The following is a 17396-nucleotide window of genomic DNA, read 5'->3' as shown; positions in this document are numbered from 1 at the left end:
ATAAATATAAAGAATACAGCTTTGGTACTATTTTCAACAAGATAAACCTTTGGAGGAGATCTTTCCTTTCCTTTCTTTTCAATAATCTTTCCTTTCTCTGGAAATTGCTGTTGGTCTCCCAATCCATTAGTGGTGCATGAATATGAATAGAAGTATGTTTTAGACATGACCCTGCCCACCTGGCCTCAGCTGATGAGACCAGTTATGGGCACCTGGAGAGACAAAGCGTAAACAATAAACATAATAAGTAATGAATTATTTAGTATGCTAGATGATAAGGGCTACAGGGAAAAGAAAAAAGAATTAAATGTATTGTCCTTAGCTTTTGCAATTTGAACTGAGAGCTGCTAGTTTAGTCTGGGCTGACCTAAGATGAAGGAGTTGTAAAGAAGATGGATGGTTCTCTTCTGCAAGTCATGTGAACTGAAAAGCAAAGAAAGGAGCCTCTTCAAAGAGCAAAGAATGAAGCAAGTATCAGAGGAAAGTCGATAGCATCCTGATAGCTCCTCAGTTCTTCCATTTCTTTCTTGAGGCCTAGCTGTAATTTTGCTCTTGGGTTCCCTGGGATACCGCCCTGTTTCTCTATCTATCTGTCTGTTTCTCTCTCTAGTTCTTGCTTAAACTAGCTACAGTTAGTTTCTTTCATTCCTTGCAACCAAGTCAACTAACTTACAGCAATAATGATAATATATTAACAGTAGAGCTAACATTTATTAAGCATACACCATGTGCCAGGTACTGTGCTAAGCACTTCAGGTACTTTATCTCATTAGGTGCGGATTTTATCTGTCATGTTTTAAAAATAAATCCATTTTCCAGTCTTAAGCATTCTGAAGCTTTTTTTTGTCTGAACATACTTTCAGAAATTTTGACAAGTATGTGAAATTATGAAGAAAGAGAAAGCCATATCCCATAATCCTATTAACAGGAGACAATAATGGTTAATATTTTTTCCTTGCTTAAACCGAAGAAAATTCTTCACTCCCCACCATCTCCCCAATTTCATTCTGTCTTTTTCCCAGACTTCTGCTTTCCAAATTAGTAAGCTAAGATAGCACAAAAGCATGCAAATATAGTAATAACATAATAACACAGGGAAACTTCAAATCGCCTGTTGAAGTTGGGGACTGTATCTTGTCCACCTCTGCGTCCTCAACGTTTAGTATTAAACCTGCACACAGTATGCGCTAAGTGGGTCAAGGCAGCAAAACCCAATGTGACAGAGGTTCCTAACTAGCCTCTCCAGTTGTATTCAAAGCAAAGTCAAATAAAAACCTCAATACATACAGAGATGAAACTAACTTTCATGGAAAATTCTAGTCTCAGTACACCATGTGCCGGGTACTGTGCCAAGCAGTTCAGGTACTTTATCTGATTAGGTGTAGATTTTATCACATACACGTTTGGTTCAGTCTCTGATTCTACATCCACATTTTGCAAATTCAAGTGTTTTTCAGATTGTCAACACTGAAGCACTAGGGGTTATGTTCAAACACCAAATATTTCCCATTATGTTCACTATCCTCTTCTTCCTAAAGAATGAAAATAAAACTGTTGTATTCTAGTAGTATAGTCAATTGAGTGGAAGGGAGTTTTCTGATTTTCAATTTGTCAAAAAATTCAAATAACAAGAAACTTCCTATCTCCTGAAAATCATAATAAACCTGTATTATTAGAAGGTGAAACAGCTCTTATTAAATTTTCTGCAGATTCACTGTTTAATTTTCTTTAATCCTTGCATAAGTCTATGCATAATTGAACTCAGAAGAGTTTTTCCAAAACAGTATTTATCTAGGTAGTACACATTCCAAAAACTATTCAGTTTTTGGAACTACTTGGAAAATTTCAGAAGGCAAAAGTTACGCAAATTCTTGACACATTCCTTGGACAAGTAAAATGGTGCTGGTACCAGTTCTGATGTGGTTACAGTTCCAGTTATACTAGAAAATTGATGTTCTGTTACTTATTCTTACAATCTGCCAATTATAGTAATGACTTTTGATGGTTCTAAGTCAGAAAATACTGCATTGATGACAATTCTTAGTTAATAAAGTGAGCATAATGAAAAGAACCAATTGATTATTAAAGAACCAGACATTAACTTTAGTCCATTCACTTTTGTACAACCTCATTTAGTGCATTATATATTCTCATCCCTGTACTCCTTTTAAAATTTCAGTTTTGTACTTTTCCGTGTTAGCCAATGAATACTTTGAGCCAAAGCTTGGTGGATCTGTCTGCCAAAAAAAGTTCCATTTCTGCAGTTTCTCCACCTTAGTTGTACAATTATTTAAATATTTGCTTGCATATTATTATTTCTTAAGAATGTGAGAAAATGGGAAAATGAAAACGCAGATTCCATAGATAAATTGAGGCTCATAAACTTAATATAATTAAGAAAAATGCACTTATGGCTTTATAAATGTTCTACAAATGTTTACATTTTACATGTATAAGACATAGAACATTTATATAAATGTACTACATTTATATATATATATATATGTATATATATATATACACACACACACACACACACATATAGACTTGGTAAACTCAGCAGTGACCACAAGACTGGAAAAGATCAGCTTTCATTCCAGTTCCAAAGAAAGGCAGTGCCAAAGGATGTTCAAAGAATGTTCAAACTACTGTACAACTACTGTACAACTGCGTTCATCTCACATGATAGTACAGTTATGCTCAAAATCCTTCAAGCTGGGCTTCAGCAGTATGTGAACCAAGAACTTCCAGGTGTACAAGCAGCATTTAGAAAAGGCAGAGGAACAAGAGATCAAATTGCCAACATCCACTGGATCATACAGAAAGCAAGAAAATTAGGAAAAAGTGCTAATTCTGCTACTTCTTCTGCTTCATTGACTACGCTAAAGTTTTTTCACTGCGTAGATCACAACAAACTGTGGAAAAATCTTAAAGAGATAGGAATAGCAGACCACCTTACCTGTCTCCTGATAAACCTGTATGCAGGTGAAGAAGCAACAGTTAGAACTTCACATGGAACAACTGACTGTTTCAAACTTGGGAAAGGAGTACAACAAGGCTCTATACTGTCACCCTGCTTGTTTAACTTATATGCAGAGAACATCAGGCAAAATGCTGGGCTGGATGAGTCACAGACTGGTATCAAGATTGTTGGGAGAAATATGAACAACCTCAGATATGCAGATGTACCACTCTAATGGCAGAAAGTGAAGAGGAACTAAAGAGCCTCTTGATGAAGGTGAAAAGAGGAGAGTGAAAAAGTTGGCATAAAACTCAACATTCCAGAAATTAAGATCATGACATCCAGTCCCATCTCTTCACGGAAAATAGATGGGGAAAAAGTGGAAACAGTGACAGACTTTATATTCTTGGTCTCCAGAATCACTGTAGATGGGGACTTTAGCCATGAAATTAAAAAACACTCTCTCCTTGGAAGAAAAACTATGACAAACCTAGACAGTGTATTAAAAAACACTGACATCACTTTTTTTAATTTATTTTTTAACTGAAGGATAATTGCTTTACAGAATTTTGTTGTTGTCTGTCAAACCTCAACATGAATCAGCCATGCTGCTGCTGCTAAGTCGCTTCAGTCGTGTCCAACTCTGCGACCCCATAGACGGCAGCCCACCAGGCTCTCCCGTCCCTGGGATTCTCCAGGCAAGAACACTGGGGTGGGTTGCCATTTCCTTCTCCAGTGCATGAAAGTGAAAATTGGAAGTGAAGTCGCTCAGTCGCGTCCAACTCCTTGTGACCCCATGGACTGCAGCCTACCAGGCTCCTCCATCCATGGGATTTTCCAGGCAAGAATACTGGAGTGGGTTGCCATTGCCTTCTCTGAATCAGCCATAGATATACATATATACCCTCCCTTTTGAACCTCCCTCCCATCTCCCTCCCCATTCCACCCCTCTAAGTTGATACAGAGCCCCTGTTTGGGTTTCCTGAGACATATAGCAAATTCCTGTTGGCTATCTATTTTACATATGGTAATGTAAGTTTCCATGTTACTCTGTCCATACATCTCACCCTCTCCTCCCCTCTCTCCTTGTCCATAAGTCTATTCTCTATGTCAGTTTCTCCATTGCTGCCCTGCAAATAAATTCTTCAGAACCATTTTTCTAGATTCTGTATATATGTAAAAAACACTGACATCACTTTTAAAAAACAAAAACATCACTTTGCTGACAAATGTCCATGTAGTCAAAGCTATGATTTTTCCAGTAGTCATGTATGGATGTGAGAGTTGGACCTTAAAAAAGGCAGAGTGCCAAAGAATTGATGCTTTTGAACTGTGATGGTGGAGAAAACTCCTGAGAGTCCCTTGGACGGCAAAGAAATCAAACCAGTCAACTCTGAAGGAAATCAACCCTGAATATTCATTGGAAGGACTGATGCTGAAGCTGAAGCTTCAATAATTTGGCCACCTGATACAGAGTCAACTCACTGGAAAAGACCTTGATGCTGGGAAAGATTAAGGGCAGGGGGAGAGGTGGGCAACATGAATGATTAGATAGTATCACCAACTCAGTGGACATGAATTTGAGCAAACTCCTGGAGAAAGTGAAGGATAGGGAAGCTTGGTGTGCTGCAACCCATGGGTTTGCAAAAAATTGGACATGACTTAGCAAGGGAACAACATATACAGAACAATTATATATAAACATCTATCTATCTATATAACATTTATATATAAATGTTCTACAAATTTTCTCTTTCAAAAATAAGCAAATGTTAGGTCCAAAAATAAGAGTGATGAAATTTGTCTTACAGAAGGTAAAATGCTTTTACTTCTTTACAGCTACTAACCCACTTTAGGACAGATTTTACATATGGCTGGTGTATGAATTTCCTAAGGCTGTTGTAACAAAGTACCATCAGTGCAGTGGCTTGCAACAACAGGAATTCATTCTCCTCTTGTTCTGGAGACCGGAAGTCTGAAATCAAGGTGTCAGGAGGGTGATACTCTTTCTGAAGGCTCAAGGAAGAATATCCCCTTGCCTCTTTCCTTAGTTCTGGTGTTTGCTGGAAATCTTTGGCATTCCTTGGCTTGCAGCTGCTTAACTCCAATCTCTGCCTCTTTAATCCCCTGGCCTTCTTCCCGGCCTGTCTTTTTTATAACACCAGCCATTGGACTTAGGGCCCACCCTAATCCAGTATGACTTGAACTAATTACATCTGCAAAATCCCTACTTCCAAATAAGGTCATGACCTGAAGTTCCAAGTAGACATTAATTTGGAAGGCACTATTCGACCCAGTCTGGGCTTTGGTGGCTCAGTAGTAAAGAATCTGCCTGCCAATGCAGAGATACAAGTTCGATCCCTTGTCCGGGGAAGATCCCCAGAGGAAGAAATGGCAACCCATCCAGTATCCTTGCCTGGAAAATCCCATGTACAGAAGAGGCCGGCAGGCTACAGTCCATGGAGCTGCAAAGAATCAGACACGACTTAGCAACTGAACAACAAAATTGACCCAGTCAAGCTAGTTTCGTGGATCACGGTTAAGATTTCATGAAGTCCAATTGATATTTCTAAATCAGGTCATATTTGGTATTTAAAGTTCAGAAATTTACTCACATTAGTTCAAGTGAGATTTTACTGTAAGGAAACAACGCTTATGTGGAATCCAAGAAAAATTGAACAGTTGGGACAAAAATTAGGACAGCTCTGTTTTCCTTAGCATACTCTTATGTAGAAAGCTGAAGACTTTTACCGTTTCACATTGATATAATTCAGCTAAAAGTTCCATCTGTTGCTGAGTTTTAGTTCACAGCCTCTCATGATATTTTGTTTGGCTCAGCTCAGTCACTTCAGGCTCAGTCAGCTGCGGGGGAGGAGGGGCATGGCGGGGCAGGGTAGTACAGAGAGAGGGAGGGAAAGAGAAAGAGGAAATATATAGGACTACGATAGGAACAACTCTTAAAAGAGTTTGCAGGAGGGAGGCAATGATTATCCTCTCTAACATATTTCCATAAATGAATCTCTTCTGCCTTTACCATAATAAAGTATTTGTCATAAGTTTACTTTCCTATATATTTTAGTCATATAAGACATTAAGAGGCTGGAATGCCAGACCTCATAATAAAAATATACTTTAATGTGATTATTGAAAGTTTAATTACCTTGACAATTCTTTCAATTTTATAATCACTTAGCATCCAAATACTAGCAATTTAAGGAAGGGCTGCAAAGTGGCATTCATGTAAAATATAATTCCAAATAATTTTTCATTTTGCTACCACTATTAGAAAAAAATTATCATGGGGACAGAATTTCTTTGACTCTAGGGGATATAATTTTTTACTATTTTTTAAATTAATTAATTTATTTTTGTCTGTGCTGGGTCTTTGTTGCTTTGCCAAGCTTTCTGTGGTTGTGGCAAGCAGGGGCTTCTCCCTAGTTGTGGTGTGCAGTCTTCTCATTGCCATGGCTTCTCTTGTTACACAGCATGGGCTCTAGGGTACACAGCCTCAGTAGTTGTGGTGAATGGGCTCAGTAGTTGCAGTTCGCAGGCTCTAGAGCACTGGCTCAGTAATTGTGGTGCACGTGCTTAGTTGCTCTGAGGCACGTGAGATCCTTTGGGACCAGGAGATTGAACTGGAATCTCCTGCAGTTAGCAGGTGCATTCTCTACCATTGAACCAACAGGTAAGCCCTGGGGGATAAAATTTCTTTTTAATATTAACGTGCAATATAAAATTTCTTATGCTTGTCTTTTTTCTCTCTGGATTTCAGCTTCCCTGAATAAGATTAATCATAACACTTGGTAACAGAGGAACAAAAGATCAAATTGCCAACGATCATAGGAAAAGCAAGAGAATTCCAGAAAAACATCTATTTCTGCTTCACTGACTACACTAAAGCCTTTGTATGAATCACAACAAACTGGAAAATTCTTTTTTTTTTTTTTTTGGATGATACGAAAGAATTTATTGTAAATGTAGTGGCAAATACACTGAGAATAGCTATCATTAAAAAGAAATTAGAAAATTACACATGTTTAAACTATGTGCTTTTTTCCACCACCTTTACATTATAACTAGTACCAACATTTTAAGTACTAAAATACTTAACAGGATGCTCCATTTTCACATAATTTCATGACTCTCTTCAAAGCAGTTGATCATGAATTGCAGTTTCAATAATTATTCTCTGTTTTTACCAATTCAGTAATGATCTGGAGAATCTTGTCATTTTCAAGAGACATCTTAGGGTTTTCAAATTTTTTTTTCTTAAAACAGAATCAATGAGAACTCGTAGCTGCTTGAAAATGACAGCTATCTTAACAGGTGCCTGAAAATAGATCCAGCCATCAACAGAGATAAGGCGTTCCCAGTGCTGAACTTCTATATCACCTCCAAAAGGTAAAACTGGAAAAGGGGTTATTAGGGTAGTTTCCCTCAAATACACTCGGGCATATCGTATCTTCTACTGGTATAAAATCCATCCATAAATCTGCAAATCTCGATTTACTGAGGATGGATGTACTTGTGCTTTGCCTTGGGCTGTCTCCACAATGCAAGCCAATTTTTCTGTAATATCAACTGATTTTGTATAGATTGTCTTCCCTACGTTGTCATACAGTCCAGCAGTAAGTGCAGCTTTAAGAAGGGCAATTTCTTGGAAGGAAAAGTTCTGTGTGGCTCTGTTTCCTTCAAAGCTATTAGCAGTTGTAGATGATAAAAATCCTGCTGCTTTAACCAACTTGATTACCTCCTGCTTTACATCCTCTAGGGTTAACAGTGATGTTCTATTTAAAAAGTTCTTCTGACAATATGCTATTTCAGAACGATAGCCTCCTTCCTGCCGTGTTTTTATCCATCCCAAGTATGCATTGTAGATCGTCAAATAATCTGAATCTGCCATGGCCAAGGCTGATTTTGCAAGATCTGCTTCATCTTTTCGACCAGTTGGTGTGGTAAAAGGAGACTTCTCTGACATAACTGCAGCTAATGTTGCCACTGGATCCCAGCAGCCAAAAATGGCGCCAAAAATAAACATCTTGCCAGTCTTGACATTCACAGGCAGAGCTGCAAAGTGGTGGCCCAGTGGAGTCAGTTTAGGCTCATTTAGTTCACAAGCTCCAATTTTTCAGAGTAAATTCATTGCATTGCTGATTACTTGAAGTTGAGGAGGATCTAAAGCTTTGGAGAGGAAATCTGCAGGAGAACCAAGATTGCATTTCATAATATGAAGACATAATTCCTCCAAAGGCACGCACAAGATTTCAGGGACAGAATAGTCCATAAAGCCTTCAAATCTTTCTCTTGTGTATATGCGGAAACAGAAGCCATCTCTGACCTGCCCAGCTCTCCCCTGGCACTGCAGAGCACTGGCTTTGCTGACAAATGTCTCGACCAAAGAACTCATCTGACTGCTCTCATGATACTTATTTTCTTTCGTTCTTCCAGTATCAATTACAAATACAACATCTAGAATAGTGATACCTGTCTCTGCGATATTTGTTGCCAAATAATCTCCCTGACTCCTTGAGGAGGAAGTGTGAATGCTGCAGCTCACCTGCCTCCTGAGAAACCTGTATGCAGGTCAAGAAGCAACAGTTAGAACTGGACATGGAACAACGGACTGGTTCCAAATTGGGAAAGGAGTGCCTCAAGGCTGCATATTGTCACTCTGCTTATTTAACTTATATGCAGAGTACATCATGTGAAATGCAGGGCTGGATAAAGCACAAGCTGGAATCAAGATTGCCGGGAGAAATATCAATAACCTCAGATATGAGGATGACACCACTCTTATGGCAGAAAGCAAAAAAGAACTAAAGAGCCTCTTGATGAAGGTGAAAGAGGAGAGTGAAAAAAGCTGGCTTAAAACTCAGCATTGAAACAACGAAGATCATGGCATCTGGTCCCATCACCTCATGGCAAATAGATGGGGAAACAATGGAAACAGTGAGAGACTTTATTTTCTTGGGCTCTAAAATCACTGCAGATGGTGACTGTAGCCACAAAATTAAAAGATGCTTGCTCCTTGGAAGAAAAGTTATGACCAACCTAGATAGCATATTGAAAAGCAGAGACATTACTTTGCCTACAAAGGTCAGTTTAGTCAAAGCTTTGGTTTTTCCAGTAGTCATATATGGATGTGAGAGTTGGATCATAAAGAAAGGTGAGCACCGACAAATTGATGCTTTTGAACTGTTGTGTTGGAGAAGACTCTTGAGCGTCCCATGGACAGCAAGATCAAAGCAGTCAATCCTAAAGGAAATTAGTCCTGAATATTCATTGAAAGGAGTGATGCTGAAACTGAAGTTCCAATAGTTTGGCCACCTGATTCGAAGAACCGACTCTCTAGAAAAGACCCTAATGCTGTGAAAGATTGAAGGCAGGAGGAGAAGCAGATGATAGAGGGCGAGATGTTTGGATGGCATCACCAACTCGATGGACATGAGTTTGAGTAAGCTCCAGGAGTTGGTAAAGGACAGGGAAGCCTGGTGTGCTGCAGTCTACGGGGTCGCAAAGAGTCAGACACGACCTAGCGACTGAATATTACTTGGGTTATAAACACATACCTTATTGGCCCATGGATTGCCCTCATTGATTCATCCATCCATTCACCTATCACATAATGAACATATATGAAGCCACCACTACACCCAAGAAGAAAGCTTTAACAAGATCATATATATCTATATATTCATTTTCCCATGTGGTCTTCCTGTGTTCCCTGCTTTCCCTTGTACTCTAGGGGTAACCAACATCTTGAGCCTTGCTTTTGAACTTTATAAACAGGTTATCATATTATGTCACTAAGATTTACCCAAGTTGTTTATATCTGTAGTTTCTTTTGTATTTGAAAATATTTAGTCTTAGTTTGCTAAATAATACTTAATTTTGATAAAAACAATTTTAAGAAAGCTAATGTAATTAATGATGCAGGTCGGCTTTCACACCTTAAATTGAAAAGAGAGCGCATCAAGCCAAAGATATCAGACAGGATTCAAATAAAGTCCTTAAATTACCATGACAAACAAGTTAATCATTAACATCTTGATCATACTAAGCCAAAATGATTCAGACTTTATATTTTTAGTCATCAGTGAAACATGTAAAATTCATTTCATTCACCACAGATAGATACGGTATTATCCTGTGCCTATATGTATTTGTTCTAGCCAAGCTGTCAGTGATGTCTGGAAAGACTCTAAAATAAAATACCATTTTTTTAGTTTCACACTAATTATGACATGTCATTAAAATTTCTCTGGAACCAGAGGTACATGGAAGTTTCAAATTTGTAATCTGTGTAACCTACTAGGCTTCTCCGTCCATGGGATTCTCCAGGCAAGAATACTGGAGTGGATTGCCATTTCCTTCTCCAGGGGATCTTCCCGACCCAGGGATCGAACCCGGGTCTCCCGCATTGGAGGCAGACGCTTTAACCTCTGAGCCACCAGGAATGCCCTTAGGATAAACTTAGCTAGTTACATTTTAAATTGAAAAACAAATAAAGAATTTCAGATAAATAGAAAACACATGTTTATAAAATCTGCTTTATGTCTTAGATATTTTTCCATTTTTTCTGTTGGTATTTTTACCTTCATTCAGTTTAACTATAAATGGCTTTAGTCTCCTATTACCCCAGTTCATCCTTTGAAACTGCCACTCTGTTCAACCTCTGCAGTATTTAGTGTGAACACAGTTTAACCTCTACCCTCACCTTCTGTCAAGCACTCCTACAAACTCTGCTCTCTAGAACTGCACTGTCCAATATAGCAACCACTAGCCACATATTACTGTTTAGGTGAAAGTGAAGTCGCTCGGTCATGTGCAACTTTTTGTGACCCCATGGACACCAGGCTCCTCCGTCCATGGGATTTTCTAGGCAAAAGTACTGGAGTGGGTTGCCATTTCCTTCTCCAGGAAACTTCCTGACCCAGGGATTGAACCCATGTCTCCCACATTGTAGACAGATGCTTTACTGTCTGATCCACAGGGAAGTCTTAGATTTTTTAAATTAAATTAAAAATTTAGTTCCTCCATTTCATCAACCACTTTTCAGGTGTTTTGTAGTTGCATGTGGTTAGGACCTACTGGACAAAGCAAGTGAGGAACATGTCCATTGTTGTGGTGCCCCAGAGTTTGGATCTAGAATTTCTATGTAGGAAGAATTTATGGTTGGTAAGAGATACCCCTCATCCAAGGTAAGGAGCAGCAGCTATGCTTTGCTGGAGCAGCTGTGAAGAGATACCCCACTCCCAAGGTAAGAGAAAACCAAGTAAGATGGTAGGTGTTGCAAGAGGGCATCAGAGGGCAGACACACTGAAACCATACTCACAGAAAACTAGTCAATCTAATCACACTAGGACCACAGCCTTGTCTAACTCAATGGAACTAAGCCATGCCCGCGGGGCAACCCAAGATGGACGGGTCATGGTGGAGAGGTCTGACAGAATGTGGTCCACTGGACAAGGGAATGGCAAACAACTTCAGTATTCTTGCCTTGAGAACCCAATGAACACTATGAAAAGGGAAAATGATAGGATACCGAAAGAGGAACTCCCCAGGTCAGTCAGTGCCCAATATGCTACTGGAGATCAGTGGAGAAATAACTCCAGAAAGAATGAAGGGATGGAGCCAAGGCAAAAACAATACCCAGTTGTGGATGTGACTGTTGATAGAAGCAAGGTCTGATGCTGTAAAGAGCAATATTGCATAGGAACCTGGAATGTCAGGTCCATGGATCAAGGCAGATTGGAAGTGGTCAAACAAGAGATGGCAAGAGTGAACGTTGACATTCTAGGAATCAGTGAACTAAAATGGACTGGAATGGGTGAATTTAATTCAGATGACCATTATATCTACTACTGTGGGCAGGAATCCCTCAGAAGAAATGGAGTAGCCATCATGGTCAACAAAAGAGTCCGAAATGCAGTACTTGGATGCAATCTCAAAAACGACAGAATGATCTCTGTTCATCTCCAAGGCAAACCATTCAATATCACAGTTATCCAAGTCTATGCCCCAACCAGTAACGCTGAAGAAGCTGAAGTTGAACGGTTCTATGAAGACCTACAAGACCTTTTAGAACTAACACTCAAAACAGATGTCCTTTTCATTATAGGGGACTGGAATGCAAAAGTAGGAAGTCAAGAAACACCTGGAGTAACAAGCAAATTTGGCCTTGGAATGCAGAATGAAGCAGGGCAAAGACTAATAGAGTTTTGCCAAGAAAATGCACTGGTCATAGCAAACACCCTCTTCCAACAACACAAGAGAAGACTCTACACATGGACATCACCAGATGGTCAACACCGAAATCAGATTGATTATATTCTTTGCAGCCAAAGATGGAGAAGCTCTATACAGTCGACAAAAACAAGACCAGGAGCTGACTGTGGCTCAGATCATGAACTCCTTATTGCCAAATTCAGACTTAAATTGAAGGAAGTAGGGAAAACCACTAGACCATTCAGGTATGACCTAAATCAAATCCCTTATGATTATACAGTGGAAGTGAGAAATAGATTTAAGAGACTAGATCTGATAGATAGAGTGCCTGATGAACTATGGACGGAGGTTCCTGACATTGTACAGGAGACAGGGATCAAGACCATCCCCATGGAAAAGAAATGCAAAAAAGCAAAATGGCTGTCTGGGGAGGCCTTACAAATAGCTGAGAAAAGAAGAGAGGTGAAAAGCAAAGGAGAGAAAGAAAAGATATAAGCGTCTGAATGCAGAGTTCCAAAGAATAGCAAGAAGAGATGAGAAAGCCTTCTTCAGCAATCAATGCCAAGAAATAGAGGAAAACAACAGAATGGGAATGACTAGAGATCTCATCAAGAAAATTGGAGATACCAAGGAAACATTTCATGCAAAGATGGGCTTGATAAAGGACAGAAATGGTAGGGACCTAACAGAAGCAGAAGATATTAAGAAGAGGTGGCAAGAATACACAGAAGAACGGTACAAAAAAGATCTTCATGACCAGGATAATCACAATGGTGTGATCACTCATCTAGAGCCAGACATCCTGGAATGTGAAGTCAAGTGGGCCTTAGGAAGCATCACTACGAACAAAGCTAGTGGAGGTGATGGAATTCCAGTTGAGCTATTTCAAATCCTGAAAGATGGTGCTGTGAAAGTGCTGCACTCAATATGCCAGCAAATTTGGAAAACTCAGCAATGGCCACAGGACTGGAAAAGGTCAGTTTTCATTCCAATCCCAAAGAAAGGCAATGCCAAAGAATGCTCCAACTACCACACAATTGCACTGATCTCACATGCTAGTAAAGTAATGCTCAAAATTCTCCAAGCCAGGCTTCAGCAATACGTGAACCGTGAACTTCCAGACATTCATGCTGGTTTTAGAAAAGGCAGAGGAACCAGAGATCAAATTGCCAACATCTGCTGGATCATGGAAAAAGCAAGAGAGTTCCAGAAGAACATCTATTTCTGCTTTATTGACTATGCCAAAGCCTTTGACTGTGTGGATCACAACAAACTATGGAAAATTCTGAAAGAGATGGGAATACCAGACCACCTGACCTGCTTCTTGAGAAACATGTATGCAGGTCAGGAAGCAACAGTTAGAAATGGACATGGAACAACAGACTGGTTCCAAATAGGAAAAGGAGTACATCAAGGCTGTATATTGTCACCCTGCTTATTTAACTTCTATGCAGGGTACATCATGAGAAACGCTGGACTGGAAGAAACATAAGCTGGGATCAAGATTGCAGGGAGAAACATCAATAACCTCAGATATGCAGATGACACCACCCTTATGGCAGAAAGTGAAGAGAAGCTAAAAAGCCTCTTGCTGAAAGTGAAAGAGGAGAGTGAAAAAGTTGGCTTACAGCTCAACATTCAGAAAACTGAGATCATGGTATCCGGTCCCATCACTTCATGGGAAATAGATGGGGAAACAGTGGAAACAGTGTCAGACTTTATTTTTTTGGGCTCCAAAATCACTGCAGATGGTGACTGCAGCCATGAAATTAAAAGACGCTTACTCCTTGGAAGAAAAGTTATGACCAACCTAGATAGTATATTCAAAAGCAGAGACATTACTTTACCAACTAAGGTTAGTCTAGTCAAGGCTATGGTTTTTCCAGTAGTCATGTATGGATGTGAGAGTTGGACTGTGAAGAAGACTGAGCACCGAAGAATTGATGCTTTTGAACTGTGGTGTTGGAGAAGACTCTTGAGAGTCCCTTGGACTGCAAGGAGATCCAACCAGTCCATTCTGAAAGAGATCAGCCCTGGGATTTCTTTGGAAGGAATGATGCTAAAGCTGAAACTCCAGTACTTTGGCCTCCTCATGCGAAGAGTTGACTCATTGGAAAAGACTCTGATGCTGGAGGGATTGCGGGCAGGAGGAGAAGGGGATGACAGAGGATGAGATGGCTGGATGGCATCATGGACTTGATGGACGTGAGTCTGAGTGAACTCCGGGAGTTGGTGATGGACAGGGAGGCCTGGTGTGCTGCGATTCATGGGGTCGCAAAGAGTTGGACACAACTGAGTGACTGATCTGAACTGAAGATGATTGAAATAGGGGGTTGGGAGTTTGTCCTGAAGCTGCATTGGATGTCATTTTGTATATAGACTGCATGTTTGTACATGTGTATATGGGAGGGGGGCTGATGGAAATTATATGAGGGCAGAATAAGGCTCACAAAGTCAAGCCATTGTTTCATACAATTATTGTTCTAATCACACCAAAGTCTTTTCCTCAAAAAGAAATTGCACTTAATTATCTCCAAGCCTTTTTTCACCTTGTGGTTATCTCTATTAGTTATTGCTCTTTCCACAACAACTACTCAGTAACTCACCCTCCAACGCCCCGCCTTAAATACCCCTTCCTTTGGGAAGTTTCCATAGGATTCCTTTCTAAGGCTCTTGAACAGTACAATTTAAATCCCTATTGTAGAATAAATCACAGCCTTGCCTCGAATTATGGTACATATGTCTGTGATTCCTCCATTAGACTCTGATCCTGTCAAAAGCAGGAACTTTGTCTTCTTGTTTTCTAAATATTTGCCCAGTGCCTAGTACAATGCCTTACAGGAGCTCAGTAACTGTTTGCTAAATGAACTTTTGAATAGCTTAGATTCTAAAAGACATCCTGACTAAAGCTATTCCAAACACAGTAGTCCTCTTACCAGTTAAAGATAACTTCATCCTTCGCTACACAGGCTAAAAACTTTGGAGTCACCTTATTTTCTTAACTCCTTTCTTTTTCTTTTTTTTCATCACATCCACTGTTATTACCTAGTCCTACCATCTCTCCTTGGAATTTTTGCAGTGGTCTTATACTTGGTTATCTTACTTCTACATTTGCATCTCATTATTTTCAGCCTAGCAGCTAAAGTTACTCTTTCATTTTACATATATTAAAAAATTATGTAGAGCTTAGTATGTCAAGCCTTTGACTGTGTGGATCACAACAAACTATGGAACATTCTGAGAGAGATGGGAATACCAGACCCTCTGACCTTCCTCTTGAGAAACATGTATGCAGGTCAGGAAGCAACAGTTAGAACTAGACATGGAACAACAGACTGGTTCCAAATAGGAAAAGGAGTACATCAAGGCTGTATATTGTCACCCTGCTTATTTAACTTCTATGCAGAGTACATCATGAGAAACGCTGGACTGGAAGAAACACAAGCTGGAATCAAGATTGGCGGGATAAATATCAGTAACCTCAGAAATGCAGATGACACCACCCTTATGGCAGAAAGTGAAGAGGAGCTAAAAAGCCTCTTGATGAAAGTGAAAGAGGAGAGTGAAAAAGTTGGCTTACAGCTCAACATTCAGAAAACTGAGATCATGGTATCCGGTCCCATCACTTCATGGGAAATAGATGGGGAAACAGTGGAAACAGTGTCAGACTTTATTTTCTTGGGCTCCAAAATCACTGCAGATGGTGATTGCAGCCATGAAATTAAAAGACACTTACTCCTTGGAAAGGAAGTTATGACCAACCTAGATAGCATATTCAAAAGCAGAGACATTACATGGCCAACAAAGGTCCATCTAGTCAAGGCTATGGTTTTTCCTGTGGTCATGTATGCATGTTAGAGTTGGACTGTGAAGAAAGCTGAATACCAAAGAATTGATGCTTTTGAACTGTGGTGTTGGGGAAGACTCTTCAAAGTCGCTTGGACTGCAAGGAAATTCAACTAGTCCATCCTAAAGGAGATCAGTCCTGGGTGTTCATTGGAAGGACTAATGCTGAAACTGAAACTCCAATACTTTGGTCACCTCATGCAAAGAGTTGACTCACTGGGAAAGACCCTGATGCTGGGAGGGACTGGGGGCAGGAGGAGGGGAGACGACAGAGGATGAGATGGCTGGATGGCATCTCCGACTCGATGGACATGAGTTTGGGTAAACTCCGGGAGCTGGTGATGGACAGGGAGGCCTGGCGTGCTGCAATTCATGGGGTCGCAGAGTGGGACACGACTGAGCGACTGAACAGAACTGAACTGAACTAGCTAATCAGCAACTGCGGTGTATTAGATTCTGAGATAATTGCTTCCTTTTATATTACTTGAAAAACAATTCAGTGAGGGCAGCACCTATAATATTTTTAAGATCAAATAAAGGATGTGGAAAAGACCAATTAACATCCATCAAGAATAATTTAAATAATCAGATATCATTTTAAAGTACAGTAGCGATCAGTTTCAAGAACTGAAGACTATTTCAAATTATTTTCTCTTTCTAACTTCATCTTTGGAAATTATATATGTGCTCCAGAGGTTCATTTGCTTCAGTTTTTTATTTTAAACTGCTCAAACACCACTACACTGAGTTTTCCTTTGGCTGAAAGAAAAAGCTATCCTTTGGTATATTAAAAAATTTTTTAATGAGTTACTCCATATTCATAAGACTTAGCTTTCCAATTTGTAAACATGCTTATTTCTGAATTCCAGTCTCAGAAATCCTGATTGGGAGTGCAGTCCAGGAAATTTCGTCTATTCTTTGAGAACTACTCGACTCAGTGCAATTTACATATTTTGCAGTTTTCAAAATATTAATTTTAGACATCTAAAGAGGAGAGGGCAAACTCTGGTGGCTGTCAAAAGAAACAAGAATGAGAAGCACACGTTGTGCCATGTTGCAAAACTTTTCCTCAGGTTGCAGATCTTCTGTCCCTAGGGAGGTTCATTATCACCGAGTAATTAACCATTTTTCAACCATTTCCATCCACGTCGTTTAGGATGAATCCCAAAAGTCAAGAACTCAACTCCGCGGCAAACGGTAATAAACTCCGTTCATCCAACTTGGCCCCAAAAGGCCGTGGGCGCCGGGTCGCTTCCCGCCAGCCAGGCTCCTCCTCTGCTCGCCTTTTGGGTCCGGTCCTCTCGAAGGCGCTCGGTGCGGCAGGTGTTGGCGCCAACCGGGTGGCGGCGCTGTTTGCCCC

At 40.0% G+C, this 17396-nt stretch overlaps 1 long non-coding RNA gene and 1 pseudogene across 1 annotated transcript in view; one reads left to right on the top strand and one right to left on the bottom strand.

Annotated features, from left to right (window-relative positions):
* LOC138442506 (uncharacterized) overlaps positions 1-6981 on the top strand; it is a 68524-nt gene extending 61543 nt beyond the window's left edge. Inside the window, exon 3 of the long non-coding RNA XR_011257755.1 lies at positions 6735-6981. This is a non-coding gene — a long non-coding RNA (uncharacterized lncRNA). The remainder of the gene's footprint in view (positions 1-6734) is intronic.
* A 141-nt stretch (positions 6982-7122) lies between these two features.
* On the bottom strand, positions 7123-15145 carry LOC138442829 (ATP-dependent RNA helicase DHX29 pseudogene; annotated as a pseudogene).
* Positions 15146-17396: the final 2251 nt, after the last annotated feature.

This window comes from Ovis canadensis, chromosome 6, assembly GCF_042477335.2.
Source record: "Ovis canadensis isolate MfBH-ARS-UI-01 breed Bighorn chromosome 6, ARS-UI_OviCan_v2, whole genome shotgun sequence".
NCBI lineage: Eukaryota > Metazoa > Chordata > Mammalia > Artiodactyla > Bovidae > Ovis > Ovis canadensis.
The sequence above is the reverse complement of the archived record's forward strand: the minus strand, read 5'-3'. Positions and strand labels throughout refer to the sequence as shown.